The 15,043-nt window shown below is 40.6% G+C and overlaps 1 long non-coding RNA gene across 1 annotated transcript in view; it reads right to left on the reverse strand.

Annotated features, from left to right (window-relative positions):
* The window catches only part of LOC141072617 (uncharacterized), a 129,677-nt gene that overhangs the window by 68,588 nt on the left and 46,046 nt on the right, over positions 1 to 15,043 (reverse strand). The window lies entirely within an intron of this gene.

The following is a 15,043-nucleotide window of genomic DNA, read 5'->3' on the forward strand; positions in this document are numbered from 1 at the left end:
CAATATATACCGTATGGGAATAAACATGCGAGAAATAGGAGGAAACCACTATGGCTAAATAGAGCTGTAAGGGATGCAATAAGAGATAAAAATAAAGCATTTAGAGAATTAAAGCAAGTAGGTAGTGATGAGGCATTAACTAAATACAGAAGATTAAATACATTCGGTAAAAAGCTAATCAAGACAGCAAAGATTGAGACAGAGAGACTCATTGCCAGAGAAAGTAAAAATAATCCCAAAATATTCTTTAACTACATAAATAGTAAGAAACTAAAAAATGATAGTGTTGGTCCCCTTAAAAATAGTCTGGGTGAAATGGTGGATGAGGATGAGGAAAAAGCTAATATGCTAAATGACTTTTTTTTAACAGTATTTACACAAGAAAATCCCATGACAGATAACATGATCAGGGATAAAAATTCTCCATTAAATGTCACCTGCTTAACCCAGCAGGAAGTACAGCGGCGTCTAAAAATCACTAAAATTGAAAAATCCCCGGGCCCGGATCGGATACACCCCTGAGTACTGCAGGAATTAAGCACAGTCATAGATAGACCATTATTTTTAATCTTTAAAGATTCCATAATAACAGGGTCTGTACCACAGGACTGGCGTATAGCAAATGTGGTGCCAATATTCAAAAAGGGGACAAAAACTGAACTCGGAAATTATAGGCCAGTAAGTTTAACCTCAACTGTGGGTGAAAATCCTGGAGGGTTTTCTAAGAGATACTATACTGGAGTATCTGGAGAAGAATAACCTCATGACCCAATATCAACATGGGTTTACAAGGGACCGTTCCTGTCAGACTAATCTGATAAGCTTTTATGAAGAGGTAAGTTCCGGACTGGACCAAGGGAATGCAGTGGACGTGGTGTACATGGACTTTTCAAAAGCTTTTGATACGGTGCCACACAAAAGGTTGATACATAAAATGAGAACAATGGGGATAGGGGAAAATATGTGTAGGTGGGTTAAGAGCTGGCTCAGGGATAGGAAACAAAGGGTGGTTATTAATGGAGCACACTTGGACTGGGTCATGGTTAGCAGTGGGGTACCACAGGGGTCAGTTTTGGGCCCGCTTCTTTTTAAAATATTTATTAATGACCTTGTAGGGGGCATAGAGAGTAGAATTTCAATATTTGCAGATGACACTAAACTCTGCAGGGTAATCAATACAGAGGAGGACAATTTTATATTACAGGAGGATTTATGTTAACTAGAAGCTTGGGCTGATAAATGGCAAATGAGTTTAATGGGGATAAATGTAAGGTCATGCACTTGGGTAGAACGAATAAGATGTATAATTATGTGCTTAATTGTAAAACACTGGTCAAAACTTTCACTGAAAAAGACCTGGGTGTATGGGTGGATGACAAACTCACATTTAGTGACCAGTGTCAGGCAGCTGCTGCAAAGGCAAATAAAATAATGGGATGCATTAAAAGAGGCATAGATGCTCATGAGGAGAACATAATTTTACCTCTATATAAGTCACTAGTGCGACCACACTTAGAATACTGTGTACAGCTCTGGTCTCCGGTGTATAAGAAAGACATAGCTTAACTGAAGCGAGGGCAGAGAAGAGCGACCAAGGTTATTAGGGATCTAGGGGGTCTGCAATACCAAGACAGGTTATTACACTTGGGGTTATTTAGTTTGGAGAATCGAAGGCTTAGGGGTGATCTTATTACAATGTATAAATATATGCGGGGACAGTACAAAGACCTTTCTAATGATCTTTTTACTCTTAGACCTGTGATGGGGACGAGGGGGCATCCTCTACGTCTGGAGGAAAGAAGGTTTAAGCATACTCACAGACACGGATTCTTTACTGTAAGAGCAGTGAGACTATGGAACTCTCTGCCATATGATGTTGTAATGAGTGATTCCCTAATAAAATTTAAGAAGGGACTCGATGCCTGTCTTGAAAAGTATAATATTACAGGGTATATACACTAGTTTCCTTAATATTGCGTTGATCCAGAGAACTAGTCTGATTGCCGTATGTGGAGTCGGGAAGGAATTTTTTTCCCCAATGTGAAGCTTACTGTTTGCCACATGGGTTTTTTTTTGCCTTCCTCTGGATCAACATGTTAGGGCAAGTTAGGATAGGATATGGGTTGAACTAGATGGACTTAAAGTCTCCCTTCAACCTTAATTACTATGTTACTTAAACACACGGGCTGATGACCGGATCATGCAGTTTTATATGAAAATCCCCATTTATTATAATTGTCAGACCTGAATTAACAAGCACTATTCACCTACAGTGTCCCCCCCCCATTTCCTTGTAGATTGTAAGCTTGTGAGCAGGGACCTCACTCCTAATGTCACTGTTTAAATTGTCTTAACTTGTATTGAATTTATTGTCTGTACATGTCCCTGCTTAATTGTAAAGTGCTGCGGAATATGTTGGCGCTATATAAATAAAAATTATTATTATTAATATTATTATAAGCTTGGTATCGCCATAGTTTTACTGACCTATGCACAAATAATGGCATCCTCTTTTTACGCAACTCCATAAAAGAAAAACCCCAAAAATAATGGCAGACTTGTATTTTTTATTTCTGTACTGTCTTACAGTGCATTGTATGTTAAAATTTATGACCTCATTGGGTAAATAAAGATACAGCTTTCTTGAAAAAGTTTTTTGAAAGAAAGGGAAAAGAATAGAAAAGAAAAAATAAATCTCAAAAACAGAAAATCGCTTGGTTGGGAAGACATTAGTAACAAAGTTTGCAGTGCTAAATTTTAATTATTATAGACAGTGGACTTCATAATCATTACAATAGGCTACTTGAGGTTTTTGATTAAAAAAAGTGGTTAAAAGTGTCTCCAACTTGTAGTAACAGTACAATAGGAATATACCATTAGTAGGGAATTGCCACAGAGGTTTAGAAAGTTACTTTCTATGAACCACAATCAATAAGATTATATAGTGCTGAACTCCTAGGATTGTAGACACAGTTATAATAGTTCTACAACATAATGTATTAATCCTATTGCCCACCGCCATAAAGTTTAGTTTAGGAAGATTGCAACTTCTGAGTAATATGCCTTAAACACTTTTGACAGCAGAATTACAGACACAGTCATGGTCGACAATGTTGTCACCCTTGAAATTGTTCCAGAAAATTAAGTATTTCTCCCAGAAAATTATTGCAATTACATATGGTTTGTTATACACATTTTTATTTCATTTGTGTATATTGGAACCACACAAAAAGAAAGGCAAATTGGACATAATTAGAGCCAAAACTCCAAAAATGGGTGTGGCAAAATTGTTGGCACTTGAGATCCAAAACTGTTGAACAAAACAGCAATCTCAAGACAAGTCCATCTCCAGAGACCTCGATGTTCCTTTATCCACGGTGCACAACATAATCAAGAAGTTTACAACCCATGCTCTAATCTCCCTGGAAGTAGACGGCACAGAAAAATTGATGAATGGTTGCAACGCTGGAAAGTCTGGATGGTGGATAAGCAGCTCTAATTAAATTCAAAAGAAATTCAAGCTGTCCTACAGGCTCAGGGTGCATAAGCTTCAGTGTAAACTATCTGTCAACATTTGAATAAAATGAAACGTTATGGCAGGAGAGCTATGATCCAGGACCCACTGCTGATACAGAGACATAAAAAAGCTAGACTGATTTTTGCCAAAATGTATGAGAGTAAGCCAAAATCCTTTTGAGAAGGCATCTTGTGGAAAGATGAGACCAAGATAGAGCTTTTTGCTAAAGCACATCATTATGCTGTTTACAGAAAACAGAATGAGAAAATTACACAGTACCTACAGATACAGTTGTGTCCAAAAGTATTGACACCCCTGCAATTCTGTCAGATAATACTCAGTTTCTTCCTGAAAATGATTGCAAACCCAAATTCTTTGGTATTATTATCTTCATTTAATTTGTCTTAAATGAAAAAACACAAAAAGAATTGTCCTAAAGCCAAATTGGATATAATTCCACACCAAACATAAAAAAGAGGGTGGACAAAAGTATTGGCACTGTTCGAAAAATCATGTGATGCTTCTCTAATTTGTGTAATTAACAGCACCTGTAACTTACCTGTGGCACCTAACACTTGTTGGCAATAACTAAATCACACTTGCAGCCAGTTGACATGGAATAAAGTTGACTCAACCTCTGTCCTGTGTCCTTGTGTGTACCACATTGAGCATGGAGAAAAGAAAGAAGACCAAAGAACTGTCTGAGGACTTGAGAAACCAAATTGTGAGGAAGCATGAGCAATCTCAAGGCTACAAGTCCATCTACAAAGACCTGAATGTTCCTGTGTCTACCGTGCGCAGTGTCATCAAGAAGTTTAAAGCCCATGGCACTGTGGCTAACCTCCCTAGATGTGGACGGAAATGAAAAATTGACAAGAGATTTCAACGCAAGATTGTGCGGATGTTGGATAAAGAACCTCGACTAACATCCAAACAAGTTCAAGCTGCCCTGCAGTCCGAGGGTACAACAGTGTCAACCCGTACTATCCGTCGGCGTCTGAATGAAAAGGGACTGTATGGTAGGAGACCCAGGAAGACCCCACTTCTTACCCCGAGACATAAAAAAAACAGGCTGGAGTTTGCCAAAACTTACCTGAAAAAGCCTAAAATGTTTTGGAAGAATGTTCTCTGGTCAGATGAGACAAAAGTAGAGCTTTTTTGCAGGAGAAAAAAAAAAGAGGCATTCAAAAAAAAGAACACCGTCCCTACAGTCAAACATGGCGGAGGTTCCCTGATGTTTTGGGGTTGCTTTCCTGCCTCTGGCACTGGACTGCTTGACCGTGTGCATGGCATTATAAAGTCTGAAGACTACCAACAAATTTTGTAGCATAATGTAGGGCCCAGTGTGAGAAAGCTGGGTCTCCCTCAGAGGTCATGGGTCTTCCAACAGGACAATGACCCAAACCACACTTCAAAAAGCACTAGAAAATGGTTTGAGAGAAAGCACTGGAGACTTCTAAGGTGGCCAGCAATGAGTCCAAACCTGAATCCTATAGAACACCTGTGGAGAGACCTAAAAATGGCAGTTTGGAGAAGGCACCCTTCAAATATCAGGGACCTGGAGCAGTTTGCCAAAGAAGAATGATCTAAAATTCCAGCAGAGAATTGTAAGAAACTCATTGATGGTTACCGGAAGCGGTTGGTCGCAGTTATTTTGGCTAAAGGTTGTGCAACTAAGTATTAGGCTGAGGTTGCCAATACTTTTGTCTGGCCCATTTTTGGAGTTTTGTGTGAAATTATCAGTTTTGCTTTTTGCTTCATTTGTGTTTTTTCATTTAAGACAAATTAAATGAAGATAATAATACCAAAGAATTTGTGTTTGCAATCATTTTCAGGAAGAAACTGAGTATTATCTGACAGAATTGCAGGGGTGTCAATACTTTTGGCCACAACTGTAAATATGGTGGAGGTTTAAAGATGTTTTGGCATTGTTTTGCTGCCTCTGGCACTTGATGCCTTTATTGTGTGTAAGGTATCATGAAATCTGAAGATAACCAAAGTATTTTGGGTCACAATGTAGTGCCCAGTGTAAGAAAGCTGGGTTTATAATAATAATAATAATAATAATAATAATAATAAATTTTATTTTTATAGCGCCGACATATTCCGCAGCACTTTACATTTCAGAGGGGATTTGTACAGACAATAGACATTACAGCATAACAATAATCACATACAGTAGATTATAACAAATACCAAGAGGAATGAGGGCCCTGCTCGCAAGCTTACAGTCTATGAGGAAAGAGGTAGTCACGAAAGGTGGGTGGTAACAGTTGCCCTGATTGTTTGGACCAGCCATAATGTTAAGTGTGTAACAATACAGACACAGAGGGCTAGTGGATGCATAAAGCATGTGGGAACATGATGCGGGAAATCTGGTTATGGTAAAACTTTTGGCTGTGCCACACAGGGATAGATTAGGTTAATGTGTTGAGGCGATAGTCCAGTCTGAATAAATGCATTTTCAGGGCACGCTTAAAATTGTGGGGATTGGGGACTAATCGTATTGACCTGGGAAGTGCATTCCAAAGAATTGGCGCGGCACGTGTAAAATCTTCGAGACGGGAGTGGGAGGTTCTGACTATTGAGGATGCTAACCTCAGGTCATCAGCAGAACGGAGGGCACGGGTAGGGTGGTATACTGAAACAAGGGAGGAGATGTAGGGTGGTGCTGAGCCATGGAGGGCTTTGTGGGTGAGGGTAATAAGTTTATACTGGATTCTGGAGTGGATGGGTAGCCAGTGTAATGACTGGCACAAAGTAGAGGCATCGGTGTAACGATTGGTGAGGAATATGATCCTGGCTGCAGCATTCAAGACAGATTGGAGAGGGGAGAGTTTGGTAAGAGGGAGACCAATTAGAAGAGAGTTACAATAGTCGAGACGAGAATGAATAAGAGAAACAGTAAGAGTTTTTGCAGAGTCAAAAGTAAGAAAAGGTCGAATTCTAGAAATGTTTTTGAGGTGCAGATGACAAGAGCGAGCCAGTGATCGAATGTGGGGGGCGAAGGAAAGCTCGGAATCAAGTATGACCCCAAGACAGCGGGCCTGTTGCTGGGGAGTAATAGTGGAACCACACACAGAAGCATATGTCGGGTATAGGTACATTAGTAGAGGGAGGAAACACAAGGAGTTCAGTCTTTGACAGGTTCAGTTTCAGATATAGTGAGGACATGATGTTAGACACAGCGTTTAGACAATCGCCGGTGTTTTCTAGAAAGGCTGGCGTGATGTCAGGAGAAGAAGCGTATAATTGGGTGTCATCAGCATAGAGATGGTACTGGAAACCAAATCTACTGATTGTTTGACCAATAGGGGCAGTGTACAAGGAGAAGAGGAGGGGGCCTAGAACCAATACTTGGGGGACCCCAACAGTAAGGGGAAGGTGAGAGGAGGAGGAACCAGCAAAAGATACAGTAAAGGAGCTCGGAGAGATAGGAGGAGAACCAGGAGAGAACGGTGTCCTTGAGGCCAATGGAACGGAGCATAATGAGGAGGAGCTGATGATCCACAGTGTCGAATGCTGCAGAGAGATCCAAGAGAATTAGCATGGAGTAATGACCATTTGATTTAGCTGTTAGCAGATCATTAGAGACTTTAGTGAGGGCAGTTTCAGTGGAGTGTAAAGAGCGGAAACCGGATTGGAGAGGGTCGAGAACAGAGTTTTCTGAGAGATAGCGGATAAGACGGGAGTGGACCAGGCGTTCCAGGAGTTTAGAGATGAAGGGAAGATTAGAGACAGGTCTATAGTTAGCGGCACAGTTTTGTTCGAGGGATGGTTTTTTAAGTAGTGGATGTATGATGGCATGCTTAAATGAGGAGGGAAAAATACCAGAAGAGAGAGAGAGGTTAAATATTTTAGTTAGGTGAGGGGTGACAGCAGGGGAAAAGGACTGGAGGAGATGTGATGGAAATGGGTCACTGGTGCAAGTAGTTGGGCGAGAAGATGCAAGGAGCCTGCTTACTTCTTCTTCTGTGACTGATTCAAAATCAGAGAGTGAGCTAGATGCAGTGGGGGAGGGAGGACAGTGCATGGTATGAGGGGATTGGGAGATAATTTTCTGTCAGATCTGGTCAATTTTTTCTTTGAAGTAATTGGCCAGATCGTCAGCTCGGAGCTCCGTGGTTGGGGCCTGTACTCTTGGATTGAGTAGAGAATGAAAAGTGTCAAAGAGACGTTTCGGGTTATTGGACAGTGAGGTGATGAGGGTGTTGAAATAGGCTTGTTTGGAGAGGTGAAGGGCAGTGTTGTATGTTCTAAGCATAAACTTAAAATGGATGAAATCTTCGTGTAGATTGGATTTTCTCCACAGACGTTCGGCGCACCTGGAGCACCGCTGCAGGAAACGTGTTTGCACCGTGTGCCAGGGTTGTCGCCGTCTGTGTGTTCTATTTATAGGGGGGTGCAAATTCATCCAGGGCACTTTGAAGTGTTTCATTGTAATGCTTCAATGCAGAATCAGGACATGAGAGGGAGGAGATAGGGGCCAATGAAGACTGCAAGTTCTTCATAAGTTTCTGGGTGTTAATGGCCTGTATGTTTCTATAAGTCTGGACAGTGGGGGTGACCTGAGCAGCCTGGCAGTTCTTGATAGAGAATGAAAGAAGATTGTGGTCAGAGAGCTGGAGAGGGGAGTTTGCAAAATCATCCACAGGTTTACATCCTAGGTCATGGGTATCCCAGCTGGACAATGACCCCAAACATACTGCAAGAAGCACCCAGAAGTGGATGCAGTTTTCTGAAGTGGCTCAGCAATGAGTCCAGTTTTAAATCCCATGGAACACATATGGAGAGATCTTAAAATTGCTGTTGCGAGATATTAAAGACCTGGAACAGTTTGAAAAAGAAGAGTGGCCAAAGATTCCAGTTGCAAGGTGTAAGGAGCTTGTTGATGTTTATAGGAAGCGACTTATTGCAGTTATTTATTCCAGAGTGTGCAACAAAATATTAACCCCTTAGTGACGGAGCCAATTTGCAACTTAATCACCAGGCCAATTTTTACATTTCTGACCACTGTCACTTTATGAGGTTATAACTCTGCAACACTTTAATGGATCCCGCTGATTCTGAGAATGTTTTTTCGTAACATATTTTACTTCATGTTAGTGGGAAAATTTCTTCGATATGATGCATTTATTTATGAAAAAATGGAAATATGGCGAACATTTTTAAAATTTTGCAATTTTCAAAATTTTTATTTTTATGCCCTTAAATCAGAGAGATAAGTCACACAAAATACTTAATAAATAACATTTCACACATGTCTACTTTACATCAGAACAATTTTGGAAACAAAATTTTTTTTGTTAGAAACTTAAGGGTTAAAAGTTAACCAGCGATTTCTCATTTTTACAGCAAAATTTATAAAACTATTTTTTTAAGGACCACATCACATTACAACAGAAAATACCCAAAAGTGACACCATTCTAAAAACTGCACCCCTCAAGATGCTTAAAAGCACATTTAAGAAGTTTATTAACCCTTTATGTGCTTCACAGGAACTGAAACAATGTGGAAGGAAAAAATGAACATTTAACTTTTTTTCCCAAACATGTTACTTCAGGACCAATGTTTTTTTCATTTTCACAAGTGTAAAAAGAGAAAATGAAACACAAAATTTGTTGTGCAATTGCTCCTGAATACACCGATATCCCATATGTGGGGGTAAACTACTGTTTTGACACACGACAGGGCGTGGAATGAAAGGAGCGCCGTTTGATCGGATGCCATGTCGCATTTGGAGAGCCCGTGATGTGCCTAAACAGTGAAAAAAAAACCACAAATGAAACCATTTTGGAAACTAGACCCCTTAAGGAACTTATCTAGATGTGTGGTGCGCACTTTGAACCCCCAAGTGCTTCACAGAAGTTTATAACATAGAGCCGTGAAAATAAAAAATCATTTTTTTCCCTCAAAAATAATTTTTTAGCCCGCTATTTTTTATTTTCACAAGGGAAACAGGAGAAATTGTTCCAAAAGTTGTGCAATTTGTCCTGAATACGCTGATGCCCCATATGTGGGGGAACCACTGTTTAGGCGCATGGCAGGGCTCGCAAGGGAAGAATCGCTGTTTTGGAATGCAGACTTTGAAGGAATGGTCTGTGGGCGTCATGTTGCATTTGCAGAACCCCTGATGTGCCTAAACAGTAGAAACCCCCCACAAGTAACCCCATTTTGGAAACTAGACCCCCCAAGGAGCTTATCTAGATGTGTGGTGAGCACTTTGAACCCCAATGTGCATCACAGAATGATGTCTTCACCTCCAAATTTTTACTTTCACAAGGGTAACAGGAGAAATTGGACCACAAAAGTTGGTGTGCAATTTGTCCTGAGTACACTGATGCCCCATATGTTGGGGTAAACCACTGTTTGGGCACACGTCGGGGATCAGAAGGGAGGGAGCACCGTTTGCCTTTTTGAACGCAAAATTGGCTGGAATCAATTTGGAGACCCTCTGATGTGCCTAAATAGTGGAAACCCCTCAATTCTAACGCAACCATAACCCCAACACACCCATAACCCTAATCCCAACCCTAACCATAACTCTAACCACAAACCTAACCCCAACACACCCCTAACCCTAATTCCAACCCTAACCCTAATCCTAACCCTAATTCCAACCCTAACCCTAACTTTAGCCTACATCTAACCCTAATGGAAAAATGAAAATAAATATATTTTCTTTATTTGATTATTTATCCCTAGCTAGGGGGGTGATAAAGGGGGGCGTTTATTTACTATGTTTTTAGTTTGATCACTGTGAAAGGGTTTATCACAGTGATCAAAATGTACCTTGAGTGAAAGAATTAATGAATCTTGTCGGGTGCCGGCCGGCAGATCTTGGCCGGCGCTCTGCGTATGCGCCTGCCATTTTCTTCCTGGAAGAAGATGGCGGCACCCATGGAGGGGAAGCATGCGGGCCGAGGACCACCAGGAGGTACCGGGGGGATCGGGGACCCTATTTCTCTCTCCTCTGAGGAGAGAGAAATTAAATGACACATCTGACTTTTTCTTGCAGTTGCTGTTATACGGTTAATAACAGCGATTGCAAAAGCCGGGTGGGTAAAAACCAACCCAAATCATGATCTCTGGGGTCTCGGCTATCCCGGGCAGCCGAGACCTCTGAGAAAATCCATGAATTCATGGTGCTGTGGTTTAAGTACCCTTAACTACCGCTGTTAAAAGGCGTATCGGCGGTCGTTAAGTTGAGGGTTTACCGTATATCCAGACCATTTTGGGGGTTTTCTGTGAAATTATGTCCGATTTGCCTTTTTTTCTCTGTTTTTCTGTGTTGTTTCAACACACACAAAGGAAATAAACATGTGTATAACAAAACATGTAATTGGAATCATTTTCAGGGAGAAATACTTCATTTTCTGGAACAATTTCAAGACGGCCAACACTTTCGGCCGTGACTGTTGTTCTACCACTTGCATTTGTAAAATTGTCATAAATCCTCTCTTCTCTCCACCTGACAACAAGACCATATATCACCTATAATATTCTGTCTATTTCACATTAAAGGAAATGCTTTGGCTATAGCTGTAATTTTCTGGAAACTGTTCTGCAATTTACCCTTTAATCATGTTATCACGTAATGGGATACTGAGAGACAGATGTTTGGATATACATTAGTATAATATTCTGTGATGTACATAGCAAGTTGTTTCATCGTCACTGGAGCAAACATATATAACAGAGGAAGCAATTGAGTTATAGAGGTGTGGTACAAGTGTAGTATGTACATCTTCATCACTTAACAGATGTCCATTACTAATGATTATTATATATATATATATATATATATATATATATATATATATATATATATATATATATATATATACATACACACACACACACACACAGTTGAAACCAGAAGTTTACATACACTATGTAAAAAGACACATATGCACAATTTTCTCTATATCTCACATGAAATCTGAATAAACCAAATTATTAATATTTGCCAAATGCCAGAACAATGAGAGAGAGAAAGTTTTAAGGCACTTTTATTACTTACTGCAAAGTCAAACGTATACACACATTTCATTAGTATTTGGTACCATTGCCCTTAAACTGAATAAATTGGTCAAACATTTGGGATATCCTTCCACAAACTTTTCACAGTAGTTGGTCGGAATTTGGGCCTGTTCCTCCATACAAAACTGATGTAACTAATCCAGGTTTGTAGGTCGCCATGCTTGCACCTGCCTTTTCAGCTTTGCCCATAAATTTTCAATAGGATTGAGATGAGGGCTTTGTGATGGCCACTCCAAAACATTGACTTTGTTATGCTTATGCCACTTTGTTACAATTTTGGCAGTATGCTTCGGGTCATTGTCCATTTGGAAGACCCATTTCTACCCAAGCTTCAACTTCCTGGCTGATGTCTTGAGATTTTGCTTCAGTATTGCCACATAATCTTCTTTTCTCATGATACCATCTATTTTTGTGTATTGCACCAGTCCCTACTGCAAAAAGCAACACTAAAACATGATGCTGCCACCCTTGTGTTTCATAGACGGCATGGTGTTCTGAGGTTTCCAAGCTTCTCCCTTTTTCCTCCAAACATAACGATGGTCATTATACCCAAAAAGTTCAATTTTAGCTTCATCAGACCACAGGACATGTCTCCAAACATTAAGGTCTTTGTTCCTGTATGCATTTGCAAACATTAATCTGACTTTTTTAGGTTTCGTTTGGTGTAATGGCTTTTTCCTGGCAGATTGGCCTTTCAGCCCAAGTTCAAACAGTACTCTTTCACTATGGATATTGACACAATCTTACCAGCTTTCGCCATCAACTTCACAAAGTCTATTGCTTTTGTCCTTGGGTTGATATGCAAATGTCGGACCAAAGCACGTTCATCTCTGGGACACAGAACCCGTCTCCTTCCTGAGCGGTATGATGGCTGGACATTCCCATCTTGTTTGTATTGCGTGTAATTGTTAGTACAGGTGAACTAAGCACCAACAGGTATCGTGAAATTGTACCCAAAGATGAGCCAGATTTGTGCAAGTCCACAAGTCTCTTCCTGATATCTTGGCTGATTTCTTGAGAATTTCCCATGATGCTACACAAAGAAGTAGTGTATTTCAGGAGTGCATTAAAATACATCCACATGTGTGTCTCTATTTAAATCAGATGTTGCCAAAAAAACAGAAGCTTCCAAACACATGACATCATCATATGGGAAGTCCAGAATTGTTTAAAGGCATAGTAATCTTAGTGTATGTAAATTTTTGACTTTGCAGTAAGTAATAAAAATGCCTTAAAACTTTCTCTCTCATTATTCTGGCATTTGGCAAATATTAATAATGATGGTAATTCTAATTGACCAAAAACGGGAAAGGTTTAATATGATTTCATGTCGGATATTGAAAAAAAAACATGCATATGTGTCTTTTTTATATAGTGTATGTAAACTTCTGGTTTCAACTGTATATTCATATAGCAATGCATATAATTATGTAAACCATCATACTACTGTTATGGAATATTAGAAATAGTAGCATAGTATACACTCATCTGTAATGCAGGCACAATTATTTGTCCTCAGCCATTCGGGTCTAGGTAAAAACTGTAGCCATGTTGCCCAGCATCCATCCATAGTGGTGCACTCTACCTGACTTTTATTCACTCTTTCATTGCTGGTCCATGTTTTCAGTAAAAGCTGTGATGAATGTATTCTGGATTTCCTTTGTAGTCTTAATTAAAGGGCTATTTGCAAAAAAAAACTAGTTATCCTTACAATAGTGAATAACTTGAACACTGAAAGTCCGACCACTTGGATCCACATCAAATTATAGTATATATTTGTATAACATATTTTTAAATGTGATAAATAGGTACAATAATTTGAAAAGTTTACAATGTCTTTAATTAAAACCTTTTGTCTTTAGACAATTTAATCCCAGAATTCCCACTAAAAAGTTTATTTATTTCACCTTTGTAAGTTTTCATCTCTATTTGCTCCTTGATGCATCTAACTTCCCATTCCAGAATGGGAGGTCCTTTTTTTATCTCCTAAAACTACATTTCGCATCAGTACTTGCTACTCCTCATTGGTGCAGACCTCTCCTCACTGCTCCTGTGTTTTTCTGAAAAGCTTTATCTCTCCGAGTTATCATCAAGCTAATCTTAGTGTAGAATTCACCAAAAGCTGGAGTCACACATAGCGACTTACCAGCGATCCCGACAACGATATCAACGTGTCAGGATCGCTGGTAAGTCGCTATGTGATCGCTGGTGAGCTGTCACACAGACAGCTTCACCGGCGATCAGCACAGCGACGCGAGCGCGTGGCGTCGCTGTGTTCGTTAGTTACCAGCACGCTGATGCAGGGAGCTGGCAACTAACGTACACATCGGGTATCCAAGGGACGTGCGTCCCTTAGATACCCGATGTGTACATTAGTTACCAGCTCCCTGCATCAGCGCGCTGGTAACTAACGTACACATCGGGTATCTAAGGGATGCGCGTCCCTTGGATACCCGATGTGTACGTTAGTTACCAGCTGATCGCTGGTCTCCCGCCTGTCACATGCAGCGATGCGTGCTGGCCAGTGGGAGATCAGCGACGAAAGAAATGTCCAGAGATTTCTTGCAGCGATCAGCGATTCCGGCAGGGGGGGCCGGTCGCTGATCGCTGTCACACACTGCGATCTCGCTGGCTGTTGTGTCACAAAACTTGTGACTCAGCAGCGATCTCGCTAGCGAGATTGCTATGTGTGACTGGGCCCTAAGGCTGGGTGTACACACTCTGGACCTAGCAGCGCTTTGGAAGCAGCTCATGTTCACTGACATTAAATAATATGACTCAAGATAATACTCTGGAATATGAAACTGTATTTGCAGCTTCACATCACACAACACTCAGCACCAGCTAACAAACATGGCTCAACTAATCAAAGCACCTGGATGCAGTGCCACATTCTGCATTATAATTCTCTTTTCTGTCCCCCTCTTTATACAGTCCATCCTGCATATATCTCTCATTTCAATATACATCTAATTCTGCAGTACATTGCTCCTTTCTGTCCTATCTATGTACAGCCCAATCATGCAGTATAGGTTTCCTTTTTGTCTCCTGTATATAATGACTTTTTTTCAGTATATTGCACCCTCCAGCCCCCTATATACAGTCCCATTTTGCAGTACATCGTTTTTCTTGGTTATTAGCACACGGGTGCCGACGCTTCCTGGTATGAGGTTTAGACTGTAATGAAGGAAGCTCTGCCCCTTTCCGTGACATTATTCTTCATTGGAGAAGGTCCAATTTAGACACAGCACAGCCATTATGGCTGGATGCCAGCTAGGGCCCCCTTCACACATAGCGAGATCGCTAGCGATATCGCTAAAGCGTCACCGATTTTGTGACACAACAGCAATATCGGTAGCGATCTCGCTACATGTGACACTTACCTCCGACCCGGCTTCCCGCTGGATATCGCTGATCGCGCGAGAACAGGATGGTCCATTTCTCATCGTCGGCTTCCTGCTGGCGCCGACGAGCGACTCCAT

Source organism: Dendrobates tinctorius, unplaced genomic scaffold (genome assembly GCF_039654945.1).
Source record: "Dendrobates tinctorius isolate UK_male_01 unplaced genomic scaffold, ASM3965494v1 ptg000281l, whole genome shotgun sequence".
In the NCBI taxonomy this organism is placed as follows: domain Eukaryota; kingdom Metazoa; phylum Chordata; class Amphibia; order Anura; family Dendrobatidae; genus Dendrobates; species Dendrobates tinctorius.